The sequence below is a fragment of the Mizuhopecten yessoensis genome, unplaced genomic scaffold, assembly GCF_002113885.1.
Source record: "Mizuhopecten yessoensis strain PY_sf001 unplaced genomic scaffold, ASM211388v2 scaffold5141, whole genome shotgun sequence".
NCBI classification, from domain to species: Eukaryota; Metazoa; Mollusca; class Bivalvia; order Pectinida; family Pectinidae; genus Mizuhopecten; species Mizuhopecten yessoensis.
Genome location: NW_018405900.1, coordinates 1,960,179 through 1,976,757, shown reverse-complemented (window position 1 = coordinate 1,976,757; position 16,579 = coordinate 1,960,179). Strand labels below are relative to the sequence as shown.

At 36.0% G+C, this 16,579-nt stretch overlaps 1 protein-coding gene across 2 annotated transcripts in view; it reads right to left on the bottom strand.

Moving 5' to 3' along the window:
- The window catches only part of LOC110450270 (CD82 antigen-like), a 60,238-nt gene that overhangs the window by 40,359 nt on the left and 3,300 nt on the right, over positions 1 to 16,579 (bottom strand). The window contains exon 1 of one of the 2 annotated variants that reach the window (XM_021497724.1): positions 16,204 to 16,221. The exons of the other annotated variant lie outside the window; for it this stretch is intronic. The gene's annotated coding sequence lies outside the window, so the exon portion shown is untranslated. Of the gene's footprint in view, positions 1 to 16,203; positions 16,222 to 16,579 lie in introns of those variants that run through there. 2 annotated transcript variants of the gene reach the window in all.

The window sequence follows — 16,579 nt, the reverse complement described above, 5'->3', positions numbered from 1 at the left end:
ACACTTTCAATGAAACTTTCACTTTCAACAAGATCAATGAAATCAAAATAAACTCATAAAACTCTAACATCGAGCTGAGAGATCCTGCAGATGTAATGTTATTTCTAATGTCTGGGCATCTCAATCAAATAGGTCCTTTTTTCTTTATATCTTCGTGTGAAAAAAAAACGACAAATGTTTGTCTCCGACAAGCTTAATAAAACCTACACCTCACTTGGTAATATCTATAAATACAGCAGCAAAAACACAATTTTCTTTTGGACATCTTGTGTACATCCTAAATAGCTTCTTATAATATATTTCTCTTACCCTGGACAGGCATATCCACATTTTCCCCCAGTGTGAGATATCCTTGTCTCACCCTAGGGTTGAGACGAGGCGATTCCCCTATCCATACCAATGGTATGGCGTCATGTCAACAATGCATCAACGTCACATCAACAATGCATTTAGACTGTAATATTAACAATATATTACGTAGATGATACACAATGGGTGAACAGGGTAAGAGAAAAAGAATCATTCACCCCCTTGTGGGTGAGAGATTCTATTAATCTTCAGGGTTTCTCATACACCAATGAAAATAATAATATATATATATATATATATATATATAAGAAATAAGACGCATTAAGGAAACATTTTAACTTATATCATCATGATATATGTCGACCTTTCCTCATTCTGACCTTGACATACAACCTTTTATAACTGAAACAAAAATTAATTGCAAACTAGAAAAAATATTATGTTCTGTACATAATATACCATTTCATGATCTTTCTAACTCTTAGCCATTTTGACCTATGTATAATCAGCCAATCAGCGGTGTCGATAAAAGGTTTCCTTGACCCTAGACACGTTTAATCCTTGGCTTCCCTATTGGGCAGCTTTCTGTATACATCGACGTATCTGTACTCAGCACACAATTTTTACAATTGTGTATCAATGTATCTCGGCTCAATGCCCTTTGGAACATCTCGGCTAGCGATGAGAATGTCATTACAGAATGTTGCCCTATATAGCGAAAGGTTTTATCTTCTGCTTCAGACAGCTCTGTGTCAAGTCTCTTGGGTGGTTGGTGCCATGTATCGCAGCAGAGCAAGCTTCGTTCTGTCATACACCATTGACATTTATAATTTTTATCAATTAAATTTTGAATATTTTTTAACAAAAATTCAATATATTTAATTTTTCTTGATATTTACTCTTAACCTAGATTTTTCAAGTTTGTTTTTATACGGAAATTAAGAACATATTTTCATCCACAAAGCATCGGGAGATTTGGTCAATATCACTAGATCCAGAGAGTCTGTATGCTGACTGAGACTTCCATTTAATAGGATTATAACCTCCAACAAAGTCAGGCCGAGACCCGCTGGTAGCACTTCCTGGATAACAAGAACTACAAAGTCAAACACAAACCAAGTACACCCGCACAGCTAGAGCAAGATTTCCTGCCGAGTCCAACACTGTTTCACCTTAACCTCCAGCCAAATGTGCCCTGGAGCAGAGGATAAATATATAATGATTAAGGCTGGTTCCCTGGGGTACTGTGTATCTACCAGGGTACATATGTATATGGCCCTGTTAAAAAGATAAAAAAAACTCCTCAGCTCTTATAAATCCTAACAAACGAGAGCCGACAACCATTGGTAATGCGTTACAATCTACCTAACTGTGTAAAAAGGCATAGGAAAACCTATTTCTGGCTCTGTTTCTGCCAGTCCAGGGATCTGGGCACCAAATCTTGAGAGCATGTCACTCTGTTGGACAAACGATGTGTATTTGTGCTAGAGATAGGCTATCAGATTTGGTTTGTATGCCCAGGGAAAGAGTCCAGCCAAAACACACCACAGGAAACCCTGAATCACCAGTTTTGTTTTTGTTTCCAATGTCAGCATACACATACACTGTCAGGTAGATTTAGCACTGTTGACCAAAGTAACATGGTTAAGAATGTATACTGCAGTGTAGTACACCTCTTCCACAGAACTAACATCTAATTTAATTGATATGTTCACTTTGTAGCTAAGAATGTCTTTCTATATGTTGTACATTGCATATCACAGAATCACTATCATGCTGCATGGAATACGAAGCTAAGAATGTAATTTTACAATATTGCAGGAAATCAAGATCTTTAGCTACTGTACATGTACATGGAAAGTGAAGATAAGACTGTATTATATTATGTTCCCCATAAGACTGTATTATATTGTGTTCCCCATAAGACTGTATTATATTGTGTTCCCCATAAAACTGTATTATATTACACTGTGTGTTTCCCATAAGACTATTACATTACACTGTGTGTTTCCCATAAGACTGTATTATATAACCCTGTGTGTTCCCCATAAGACTATTATATTACACTGTGTGTTCCCCATAAGACTGTATTATATTACACTGCATGTTCCCCATAAGACTATTATATAACACTGTGTGGTCCCCATAAGACTGTATTATATAACACTGTGTGTTCCCCATAAGACTGTATTATATTACACCGTGTGTTCCCCATAAGACTGTATTATATTACACTGTGTTCCCAATAAGACTATTATATTACACTGTGTGTTCCCAATAAGACTGTATTATATTATACTGTGTTCCCATAAGACTACATTATATTACACTGTGTTCCCATAAGACTGTTTTATATTACACTGTGTTCCCCATAAGACTGTATTATATTACACTGTGTTCCCCATAAGACTGTATTATATTACACTGTGTTCCCCATAAGACTATTATATTACACTGTGTTCCCCATAAGACTGTATTATATTACACTGTGTTCCCCATAAGACTGTATTATATTACACTGTGTGTTCCCCATAAGACTGTATTATATTACACTGTGTTCCCATAAGACTGTATTATATAACCCTGTGTGTTTCCCATAAGACTATTATATTACACTGTGTGTTCCCCATAAGACTGTATTATATTACACTGCGTGTTCCCCATAAGACTTTTATATAACACGGTGTGTTCCCCATAAGACTGTATTATATTACACTGTGTTCCCCATAAGACTGTATCATATTATACTGTGTTCCACATAAGACTGTATTATATTACACTGTGTTCCCCATAAGACTGTATTTATATTACACCGTGTATTCCAGGGAATGACCATTGTACCCATTTCTACTGTCTTTGCCAGTGCAAAAAAAAAAAAATGCTAGCAAAGATTGTATTTATCTCAGCTCACAGAACTTTTTGCCACAAAAATCACCCAGTTTTTCAGCAATCCTAAGACCATTGTCTACAATGACTGTGTGCAAAAAAAGTCTGGTAAAAAATGATTCGCTGTACATGTACGGTTTATTCTTTGACATTGTTAAAGATTTGTGCCTGCCACCAGCTAAGACTTGTTAGGCTGGGAGTCTGGCAAATCTATACCTATATAAATTTTGCCAGTCAGTTTTTACTGGACTAGAAAAACTGGTAGATTGTCAAACAGTGTACCATAATCACAGAGCAACTATATATGCAACTCTGAATTAATTTTGCAGTCGTTTTTAATAGTTGGCTTTGATTGAGACACTGACCATGGATGCAGTAACAGTAAATAGTTGCCCATTGTCCATCCATACATAGGGGACAGGTTGCACACGAGAAAACAAATGTCTGCAGAGTAAATAAGGGTTAAAACCTCTCATGAAAAATGCCAGTAAGTCTACACAGTATGATTAAACTGACTAATATATATAATGGCCGAAGCAGGCTCAATTTGGACATCAGCAGTTTTCATCAATACTGATAATGGTAAGTCCATCTTTGGAATATTAAGTCCACCAATCTATATGTTAAACATTGAAAGAGCAAATATGACAGTACACAGGACTGCCGGAATGATGTAAATGTTGTCATCTCTCCTAGAGGCCACACAAATAAATTGTTTTAAAGTAATTGTGATCTAAAAAGAAATCCTGCAAATCATAACATTTAATTTCAATATAAAAATCATTACGTATATATATCTAACTACAAAATTGAATATATATATATATATACATGAATTTCTTACCCAAGTATATAATATGTGCCAAAAATTCTGTAAGTTATACTCATAAACATAGGACAATGACTAGCTGGTCCGTTAACTCTATTGAAATATTCAACAGTCACTAATGATAATTATGAAGCAATAACAAAACCTTGTAATACTATATTACAACAGTCACTTCCTTGTACACATACAGTTGTTTCAATTACACAGACATTCCGACATAACCATTTGCAAACTTAACCTTATATTGAATTGCTAGTTTCTTGTTCAAAGTATATGGTCAAAGTCTATTTGGTTGGAAAACAATGATTTGAAATATGGGTATCATTAATATGTTCAGGCCTCTGTAAGAAATTTTAAAAAAATATGCAAAATATACATATATGTATCTTTATGAAAAATACATATGTACACATAATAAAATAGGACTAGATGTCCATGTGAACTGAAGTTAGTAAAAAGAGAAAAAATTACATTTAACGACTGACTAAAAAACTAAGCCCTGAGTGTGAAGGGTGAAAGCAGTTAGTTTTTCAAGTCAGTCATTAGATGTTATTTTTTCTAACAAGTATATATAACCTAGTTCCAAGTGAGGACACCCTTATTTACATCATGTCCAGATCAAACTGGCCTCACTGCATGTCTAGCTATTGTACTATGATTTATGGTATTTCCTGGTATTTCCGTTTCACCACGTGCACTGTAGACCATAATGGACTTTCCCAGATCAATGCATGGTCGAGTTTATTAAAGTTGCATAGGGGTGAAAGAATTAATTATTAACATCTAGGTAATCATTTTACTAGTGATTGTTGGGACTGAGTCCTGGACTCATATATATATATGGGACTCATCCAAATTTCAGGAACCCCTTAATATCACTAAGTAATGGGACTTATCACCACTTTGAAAATAATGTTCATTACTCACTTAAAATTCCTACAAAAACCACTGACACCTGATCATGAGTTTATAATTGAGAAAAAGAGATTACAATTGTCACTGGTCAAATTCAAGATGTGCATTTGTCGGTGGTATTCGTTTTAACAAGCACACTAACATGAACCAAGAGGTGCCTACATGAAAGGACTTTGAGAAAAGTTCTCTCATCACTTTCTGAGAAATAGTGAAAACAAACTAAAAACTGTCAAATTTGAAGATGGCCATCTGGCAACCAACTTTTTCACTGCAATCAGTTCCAAACATTAAACATGCATGCACAACTAAGGACCAAGTGGAGCCATTTTGTGGATTGTCAGTTCCTAAATTCCAACCAAGTACCAAGAAGAACCGGGATATTAGCTGTTGCAGAATCCTGACATAAAACGACAAATAACCGGTAAACCCCAAACATGGTTAAAAACTTGCTTCAACATCTTTAATTTTTGTAGTTGGCTGATTTTCATGAGAATTGAAACTTGTTTGTAAGCATACAGGACCTGTAAGTAATTTCTCCACATTCACCTGTGTCATTTAATGTTATAAAAAGTGAACTATAAGTTGCGATATTGTGGGACCCTTGTGTGGAGTTACCGGCGTTTCTAGACACAATGATGCGTCCCGCTCTCATCGTATGCCATACATGTATGTACATTTTGACATTTAGTTGCTGCTCATCTGGACCCTAAAACTGAAAAGCTACTAAAATCATCCTGCTACAATACCGTTACTGTCTGCTATGATAAATGTCATAGGTCTTGCATATAAAATCTATAAGGCATGTATCCCAAAATAAGAAATTAATGATGATGAAAATGAAACCATATACTTGGTATACTGGTAAATTCAATAAACAGAATTAATCTATTGATTAATTTACCCTATAAAACCAATCAAGTCTCAAAGTTTATTATGTATTTGATCATTTTAATGTTTTTAATATCATTAGATCATTTATTACAATACAGATCAATCCATATATATAACTACCAATTTAAAAATTAGGATGACCTAACTTTATATGGCGCACGGTTTATATATTGTTTACAGGGTTCGGGTTGGGTTTAACTTCTTTCCATACAATGTACCTCTCTTTAGGTCTTAGAGTGGAACGATCACTGAAGTGGGGCAGGCAATGGGTTCTGTACATGTCCCTATACAAGGACATACCAAAGTCCTTAAAAGTGGAAGTTGTTGGTATGGTATTTCAGCGAGTTGGCACAGCAAAATGGGCTTCAGATTGGAAAAGAAACAACGAGGTACAGATTAACCTGAATTAAGAGACCACCACTGAAAAGTCAAGAAAGTGGTCACTTTATACAGGTTCAGTTAACTACATAGGACATTAAAACTAAAAGCGGCCTCTTTAAGGCTCTTAACACAAACATATTTTCAGACTAATTTTCATCAAAAATCAATTATGAACTTTGCTGAATTTGATTAATGACCTTGTACATTATGTTGTAATTTATGACCATGTTAAATTCATGAAACATGAATTCTTTCTGCAAAATTTAGGAAAATACACTGTTACCAAAATCACCCTGTATGCAGTGTTTCCATGCAATTCATGACGAATGCCATGTATTCCCCTCCTGTCTCCCCCCCCCCCCCCCCCCCCCCCCTCCCCCTCAAAACTTTATGAGAGGTGAAAGATGAGACAAGAAATAAGTAAAGGTGTTGGTGAGCTATAAATAACACTTAAAGGAAGACAAATGGTTAGACCTATAGGTTTTCAAAAGACAATTTAATTATTCTATCCATAAATTCCTTTCCCTGACCATTAACGAAAAAAAAGGGATTCCAAAACTCGTAATGCCACAGACAAACCAAGATAAAAATTCAACACCTCCATGGCTCTGGGACCTTTTCTGTCATCAGTAGCGAGGATGAGGGATGGCGTCTATAAACAATTCTACTAACTCACTCTTCAGTACAACAGCTCAACCTTTAACATACACTCTCGAGTGCTACTGTGATCAATATTTTATGAATCAATTTTCCAAGTTTATTATATACACATCAAACATTTTTCATCCATAGATTTTATGTCAGTATCATTGCTATGAAAACCAATAAAAACTATCTTATATAACATATTGGCCTATAGTATAATGCACTGAAACAGTTTCCACAAATCAAGTTGATGCTAAAAACAGATTTTTTAAAAGCATGATGTTATTAAGACATATTGTCAATGTGATGTATGTGGTGTAAGGGATATTAACTATTTTACCCATGCCAAGTCTGCAGCATTGCCCCGACAGATGGACATATAATCTCTGTAATGGAATAGTGCTGTACGCTTTGGGAAACAATACAGCTGTACATGTAGCAACACGCTGATAACCCAATTCAATACGACTTTGTCAAACTCTCTAAGAAACTGATACAGAACTACCACTTATAATAATTACTGATATGATTTCTAATATCTCTGCAAGTCCTACATAACAAATGTTTAGCCTATTGACTTATCTTTAAATCAAGACCTAAATTGATTCTACAATATTTATGCAATACAGTATGTATTATACATATTACAGAAATTATATGCATTCAGTAATTTTCCTATCATTTCAACTAGGCTTAGCTTAGACTCTAAGGGATTGTACGGTACATTAATTGGACACTTTAAATGGAGAGAAATGGGAAATATATTTCTGACAATACAGAAAAACAAAGATCTATATAAACAATTTTTTGACTGTTGGATTTCAATATCTGAAAAGTTGCAGGAAAAATGGATACGAAAATTTTAATTTCAGTAGTAATGGAAAAATATTGCTTAAATTTAAGAGGAATGATTTCTGTGCAATAAATTGTGTTGATGTAGATAACATACGAATTTGGATAAAATGTATATCGACACACAAATTGCTTCTTTTTAAGACAACAGCTTGATTTAAAATTTACTTTTCTAAAATAGCCAACATTACTAATTTTTGAATTTCTCAGGGTTGGGTTGGATATGAAACAAATTTTGCAACTCATAACATGTTGACCTTGGCATTCAACTCTTGACCTGTTATATAATTACATGCATATTGACCAAGGTCCATGTATATACATACGTACAGCCAATGTGCTGGCTATCCTTGTAAACAGATCTAATTAGAAAACACAAGAACAAGATATTTAGTCTGACATCTACAACTACATTCGCACATACATGACCTCCAGTAAGATTGTGCAGACCATTGAGAGATTTGTGATGGTTTTACCAAATGGCATAGACAAAAACAAAAAAGTATGTTTCGTATTTTCTGTAATTAGTGCCCTTGATGCTAGAATATTCAATTAAAATGGGGGGGGGGGGGGGGGGGGGGGGTGGGGGGGGGGGGGGGGGGGGGCTATTGATACTAAAACAAATGGTTAAGTTATATGTATATGTACTTGCTGTCGGACACATTCCAAGTGATAATTCTATAATCCATTTGTTTCAAGTATTCGTTGTTCTATATTTTGTTTTAAAACTGGAGATCTCTGAGGGCCAGAATGGAGTGTTTGGAAATGGAGCATTTCTATTTATAACATCAAAATCGGTATCAAGAAAGAAGAAAGATGCTTATAAGCGGAAGGGTGTTACTTAAGGCAAATATGGTACAAACTGGTCATGTGAAACTTATTACCAGAATAATTTGCTTGTGTTTGTTGTTATAAGCCAACACATACATAGCTTATGGTATGTTTACATGTTAGAGGATAATGTATGAAGCTGAACTGAATAGACTTTAAAAGACATAGCTGTTTTGTTCAGCACCTAGAACACACACAACCCATTACCAAATGCAACGTGTAATTTTACAATAAAGTAACCAATATATTACCTGAGACTTTACAAGCAATACTGATATATAGCAAGTCGTGAAGAGTTAACATCACAGGGGCTTTCCTACCTTTTCTTTCTTGTCTTACTTCTAACAACAAATAATGCATGATTTGTTTTCACTTAACATAACTTATGCCCCTATTTTGAAATTTTGTAGATGAAATGATGCGTTCTGCTGTTATAAATGGGGTCAGGGTAAGATTATCAAATTTTAAAGAAATCTTAATCCCATTGGAAATCAGTGGCTTAATTTCACTTTCATTGCATTCAATTGAACATTGGTATTATACCAGCAAGGAGTATTGGTGGAAAGATGATGCTGTAGCTAGTCATCAGATCTGTTGAAAAAGAAAGTCAGTTGCCGGTGGAAATCTGGGTCACTACAGTTGAAGCTTCCATCGCTGCTTCAAATCAAGTCTAGCAGCACAATTGTGGCTGTCGTGATATATTGACAAACCATCACCAGAGATGCAGGTTTTCCTACATTTGGTTGGGCTCATCCCTATAAAAGTTGCTCAGACACAGATCCTGCTTTAGTACGAACTACGGAAGTATAGTATAGTACTATACATGGCTTTACAACCATAAAAATAGTTCTTGGAGCGATATTAATCAGCAGAAAAACAAATCTCTATGGCTTCATTATATCTCAAAATCTATATTTGCTACATTCTAAACTTATTTAGAGGTCCTTGATCTACTTGGGCTGTGGTGGCCGAGTGGTTAAGGCAACTAACGGGTCACAGGTTCGAGGCCTACGTGGGTCAGTCACTAGATATACTGTTAGTGGTTCTTCTCTGGGTAATCCAGTGTTCTTCCACCCCTAAAACCTGACTCGTCCCTGAATTACCATATAACTGTTAAACCCAAAACAACCAAACCATGGTCTATCAAATAAATTTATGGGCCATTGGACCAAAATCTTTTTCAGTTTTTGGGCCTTCTTCTGTCTTAAGTCTTTTTCATTTTTTGGGCCTTTCATACTGTCTGAATAAGACTGCAAAATGTGCAATTATACATCTGCTTTGAACTCATTTACCCCTGCAATTTCATAATGAACTATTCCAATCATTGAATAGGACGAGTTGAAATGTGTCTTCAGGGGTGAACGAGTTATCAGGGGTGAACGAGTTAAAGACATTTTTTTTCCAATTTCGCCTGAATTTTATAAAACTCACTGAAATTTGTTACATGAAGATGTCTATGCAGTGTGGATTTGAGGTCTTCTATAACATGGGCAAAGAAGTGATAACGAGTCTAAAGAAAGGAATGTTTCAAATTTTCAGGGCAATCCACCTCTTTTTCAAGCAGAAACATGAACACTTACACATATCACAACATATAACAAAGATAAACAGTCACTATGAATCAAGACTACAACATAAATACATAAAAAAAGTACAGTAATCACTTTTGAAATATGCTGCTTTGACTTCATATCCCTTCAGTAAGCTTGTACCGGAAGGCTAATTATTGTCCACAATTCATACTGAATATGTGAGGCCAAGTGAACAACTAGAAATAGTCTAAATAGAAGTTAGAAAATCTATTACTGTGGTTGTTCGTGCAAACACAATGTAAAATCAACTGTGCTGGCCGGCGTGTAAATATATGTATATTTACCATGCAGGACAGAAACCTGTCACTTGGTACATTTGTACTTTAGTCAGTGTTGAAAATAAACACCTGGAACAAATCACTCATGATTGGAAGGGTGTACTATCTTTCATTACATCAGTATTTCTATTCAGAAATAAAACATAGCACCTACAAACATTATTTGTTCACAAATGCTACACTGTGCAGATGATAATTTTTGGATTCTTCAGAGGGGTCGTGTTTAGCCAAGACTACATAATTTACCATTATACAATGCATAGCTGTACTACATGGTTTACCATTGTACTGTACAGTGTAGAGCTGTACTAAATGGTTCACCATTACACCGTATAGTGTAGAGCTATACTACATGGTTCACCATTATACAATACATAGCTGTACTACATGGTTTTCCATTGTACTGTATAGTGTAGAGCTGTACTAAATGGTTCCCCATTATACAATGCATAGCTGTACTACATGGTTTACCATTGTACTGCACAGTGTAGAGCTGTACTACATGGTTCACCATTATACAATACATAGCTGTACTACATGGTTCACCATTATACAATGCATAGCTGTAGTAAATGGTTTACAATTGTACTGTACAGTGTAGAGCTGTACTACATGGTTCACCATTATACAATACATAGCTGCACTAAATGGTTTACCATTGTACTGTATAGTGTAGAGCTGTACTAAATGGTTCCCCATTATACAATGCATAGCTGTACTACATGGTTTACTATTGTACTGTATAGTGTAGAGCTGTACTAAATGGTTCACCATTATACAATACATAGCTGTACTAAATGGTTTACAATTGTACTGTACAGTATAGAGCTGTACTACATGGTTCTACAAATGCATAGCTGTACTACATGGTTTACCATTGTACTGCACAGTGTAGAGCTGTACTACATGGTTCAACATTATACAATGCATAGCTGTACTACATGGTTTACCATTGTACTGTATAGTGTAGAGCTGTACTAAATGGTTCACCATTATACAATACATAGCTGTAGTAAATGGTTTACAATTGTACTGTACAGTGTAGAGCTGTACTACATGGTTCACCATTATACAATGCATAGCTGTAGTAAATGGTTTACAATTGTACTGTACAGTATAGAGCTGTACTACATGGTTCTACAAATGCATAGCTGTACTACATGGTTTACCATTGTACTGTATAGTGTAGAGCTGTACTACATGGTTCACCATTATACAATGCATAGCTGTAGTAAATGGTTTACAATTGTACTGTACAGTATAGAGCTGTACTACATGGTTCTACAAATGCATAGCTGTCCTACATGGTTTACCATTGTACTGTACAGTGTAGAGCTGTACTAAATGGTTCACCATTATACAATGCATAGCTGTACTACATGGTTTACTATTGTACTGTATAGTGTAGAGCTGTACTAAATGGTTCACCATTATACAATACATAGCTGTAGTAAATGGTTTAGAATTGTACTGTACAGTGTAGAGCTGTACTACATGGTTCACCATTATACAATACATAACAAAACTTAACAGTTCACTATATTGTACCAATTAATGTAAAACTGTACAGATTACAAAGGTAGTAGCTAGTATTCGTATGATATGATGTTGAGAATCCCTCCCTGACCCTACCAAATCTATACTGACATTTAATTAATGCTTGGCTGCAAGGCTATGCATGCCTGGTGGCTATTACTCTGGAACCGAACCACTTGGCCATGCCTACACCAATAGACAATCAAAGTATCAATTAACTGGGCTATCTATTGGACCATTAATCACAACTAGTGGACAAATGATTGTAGCTATTACATGTTCATTTCCATGATTAAGCTGTTAGGACCTTTAACATTAGCTGTCATGAACACATGCGATGAAAGTGAGACTCCAAACTGTTCATCAGGGGAACCAACTTCTCCTATAAAAACTCCTGTTCCTCAGGGGACCCAAGTTCTCCAATAGAAACTCCTGTTCCTCAGGTGACCCAAGCTCTCCTATAGAAACTCCTGTTCCTCAAGGGGCCCAAGTTTTCCTATAGAAACGCCTGTTCCTCAGGGGACCCAAGCTCTCCTATAGAAACGCCTGTTCCTCAGGGGACCCAAGTTCTCCTATAGAAACTCAGTGTGTTTGTACGGGCTGTTCACAATATAGTTAGCGAATTATGATACAGAGAATGAATGTCCTTGAACCTTATACAAAGACTCTCTCTTACAGACCATAAACCATTTAGAGACAATACATCTCTATGACCTTGGTACTGACCATACAACACAATTATGTGGCAATGGTGCCCAACCATATACACCCTGATAATGGTCAAGACCACACAAATCCAGACGACGTACCCAGGGTAAAGACCAAACAAACTTAAACATTTACATCTAAGTGACAACTGTAGTGACACACTTATAAAAATAATGTAGTGGGTAACACACAGTTAAAATCAGCTATTGACACAAAGATGACAACTGGCTATATATAGCTGATGACACACTGATGACAACTAACTGGTGAAACACAGATGACAACTGGCTGGTGAAACACATGACAACTGGCTGGTGACACAAAGATGACAACTGGCTAGTGACACTAATATGACAACTGGCTGGTGACACAAAGATGACACCTGGCTGGTGACACACAGATGACAGTTAACTGATGACACAAAGATGACAACCAGCTAGTGACACAAAGACAAGACAAAGTGATACTGATATTGATACATAGGTGACAACTGGCTAATGACATACTAGACTATAGCTAACAACACACAGATGACAACTAGCTATAAGCAGATACAAAATAACAACTAGTTTAAGTGACACGCAAATGGCAGCTAGCTAGTGACACAGATGGCAACTAGCTAATGATGCACACATGACAACTAGCTTGTGACACAGATGGTGACTAGCTATGACACAAATGGTGACTAGCTAGTTAGGCACACATGACAACTAGCTTGTGACACAGATGGTGACTAGCTAGTGACACACACATGACAACAAGCTTGTGACACAGATAGCGATTAGCTTGTGACACAGATAGCGATTAGCTTGTGACACACACATGACAACTAGCTTGTGACACAGATGGCAACTAGCTAGTGACCCACACATGACAACTAGCTTGTGACACAGATGGCAACTAGCTAGTGATGCACACATGACAACTAGCTTGTGACACAGATAGCGATTAGCTTTTGACAGAGATAGCGATTAGCTTGTGACACACATGACAACTAGCTTGTGACACAGATGTCAACTAGCTTGTGACACACATGACAACTAGCTTGTGACACAGATAGCGACTAGCTTGTGACACAGATGGCGACTAGCTCGTGACACATACATGACAACTAGCTTGTGACACAGATGGTGACTAGCTTGTGACACAGATGGCGACTAGCTTGTGACACAGATGGCGACTAGCTCGTGACACACACATGACAACTAGCTTGTGACACAGATGGTGACTAGCTAGTGACACACACATGACAACTAGCTTGTGACACAGATGGCGACTAGCTCGTGACACATACACAACAAGCTAAAGACACATACATGACACCAACAGAAAATATTTGAACAGTTAACTATTATCAAATTGTAAATATATATCAAATACTCAAAATATCCAATACTTTAAAGTTATGTTTGTATACTTCTATTACATCATGCACATACATGCATATGTCTCATGTTCAAAATAAGCAAAAATATTGTGTACTGTACATCTCAAACGAATGGATTACACTACATTTTCACCGCTAAAATGACATAACTTTCCAGGGCTCTTTATTGTGTCATAACAAGCAATATTTCACTGCATGCCTTTTTCCTTCTTTCCTTATATTATTAGACAAAATTATCAAAGAACCACAAACAGCTCCCACAATCTCCTTGGAAACGTCTGTTTACCCAGAGTATTAATAACCTTGACAATATAAACAGACTGCGGTACTTCTGAGAGCTATATTTAGGCCCCGGACAGGTATCACAGCTACAACAGTCTTCTTCAGCGTTATATATATCCTACAGACCAGATAACGGAGAAAACAAACGAAATTAAACCCGAAGCTGCCAACAATGGCTGCCATAAACGAGCATGATATAAGGAAAATATTGATTTTCCCCCTCCGGATTTCTTTTCTGTTATTCCAACTCTGTAATCAGCAAGATTCCTTTCAGGATAGAAATGGCTACACTGATTAGTTTACGATCATGTGGAACTAAATATGCATATCGATGTCCGAGAGATATGCTGCAGAAGCTGAAGTCTTTATTCCATTATCACGATAGTTCTTAACTTTATAAGAACTTAAGAACTCTCAAAATCAGATCAGTGCTAAAATGATCTTGCTACAAATATTAAATGAATAAGTGTATTAAGTTAAAAAATCACTTTGCCTGTAGGCCTTAAACCACAAAGAAACTGCAGGAAATCTAAGTACAATACATTGTAGATTTTATATACAAGGCTTTATGAAAATTTTCATCTATTTACCTTGAAAATATAGATCATGTCAGTTGAATTTTTTATTTGAATTTGCCTGTGAACACATCCCTGTATCTGTTTTAAATATTTACACGTATGTCATTATGTCAGAAATTGTAATCGATATAGCTAGCTTTATTGCAAATGCTGAAATATATTTGCGGTATAATGATCACTAGGATTGGAGTGAAACTTATTTCTTTTTTCCAGATTTATTTTCAAACAGCTATGTTTGTATCCCAACATGTGCGAATCTCTTCAAACTATAAAAATTTGACTGTGAAGACTGAACGAGATAGCATCATTTCATCTTACTGATATTTCAACATAATAAGGCCACACCATCTGGTAAAAGGGGAACTTCAAGTGTGATCAGCTGTGAGCAATAATTGTATAACATGCTACAAATTTCGTAGTGAAGAAGTGCTTAATATACCACATCAAAAAGCTTCGGCTTTGACCTGTATTCCTGGTCTTCATTACGTTTAACTTCAATGCACGAGAAGTTATGTTACATTGGTATTCACACCAAGTATATATAGGAGGTTCTGCTTATTTACACATGGTAAAAAGGTATCAAACCCCGAATTTAATGACTGACAAACATAAAAAATGTAGAGAAGATCAACAGTTATCTTATATCTAATTAAAACCGGACCAACCTCTCCATGTAATCTATGTGTATACCCCATCAGTATGTACATCTACACCAAACAAATGCACCATTTTTACATGTGTATGTACCATTAGGTAAAACAATAATAAACCAGCACCAAATTTAAAAACATAATCGACATGGACAAACAGACCAACAAACTAAAGAAGGGCACTGTACCATCCCACTGAGCTCACAAGAACTTTAATTGTGCTAGGTGAGCTCATATTGGTATACATGTATGTATACATGATTGTGTATGTTCTATGTCAATTATTAAGCTCCATGCAATTTATACATGAAAACAGGGATTTCATAATCAGCTGTTGATCAAAATTGAGCGCTGTGAATTAGCGTGAAAAGTACTAAATATGTCAGATTACCACTAAAAAAATACCTAGTTTCTGTGTCATTGTGGACAAGCGCAGTGTAAATGTGGCATTCCGAAAATACCAGATGTAGCGCCCTGTAGGTTCGGTGATATGCTGAAAACATATATATGCATACATATCCTTTGGATTTTGAAGACGGGGATGGGTTTGATAATCAACCCTAAGGTTATAGAGAAGAAAGAAATGATATATATTAGTTTAGGTATAATACTGCCTTTTTAAAACATTAAAGAGACAGATGTACAAAACTGACCTGATATAACAGTGTAAGGTCAGTCTACATCTGTCAAGCCTCCAGCCTCAGTACCTCATCCCGTAAATATATCCTAGCTAGTATCTACATTATCTAGGTTCTCTCTCCCTAGCCCACAGATGAATCTATAATCCCCATCCTCTTCACTTATCTTATCACATAAATATTATTTTTAGTTGTGTTTATCTCTCTTAGCAGATCCTTGAGTGTGTATTTATTTATTTACTGTTAAACATAAAAGTCTGGAACTAAGTCTTAAAATCTAGTAATATGAAACTCAGAGCACTGCTAGTATTAATACCTAAACCACCACATGGCCACTGATCATGACCTCCAGATTTGACCTCCAAATTTGCAAATTCCCCCATGCATGATT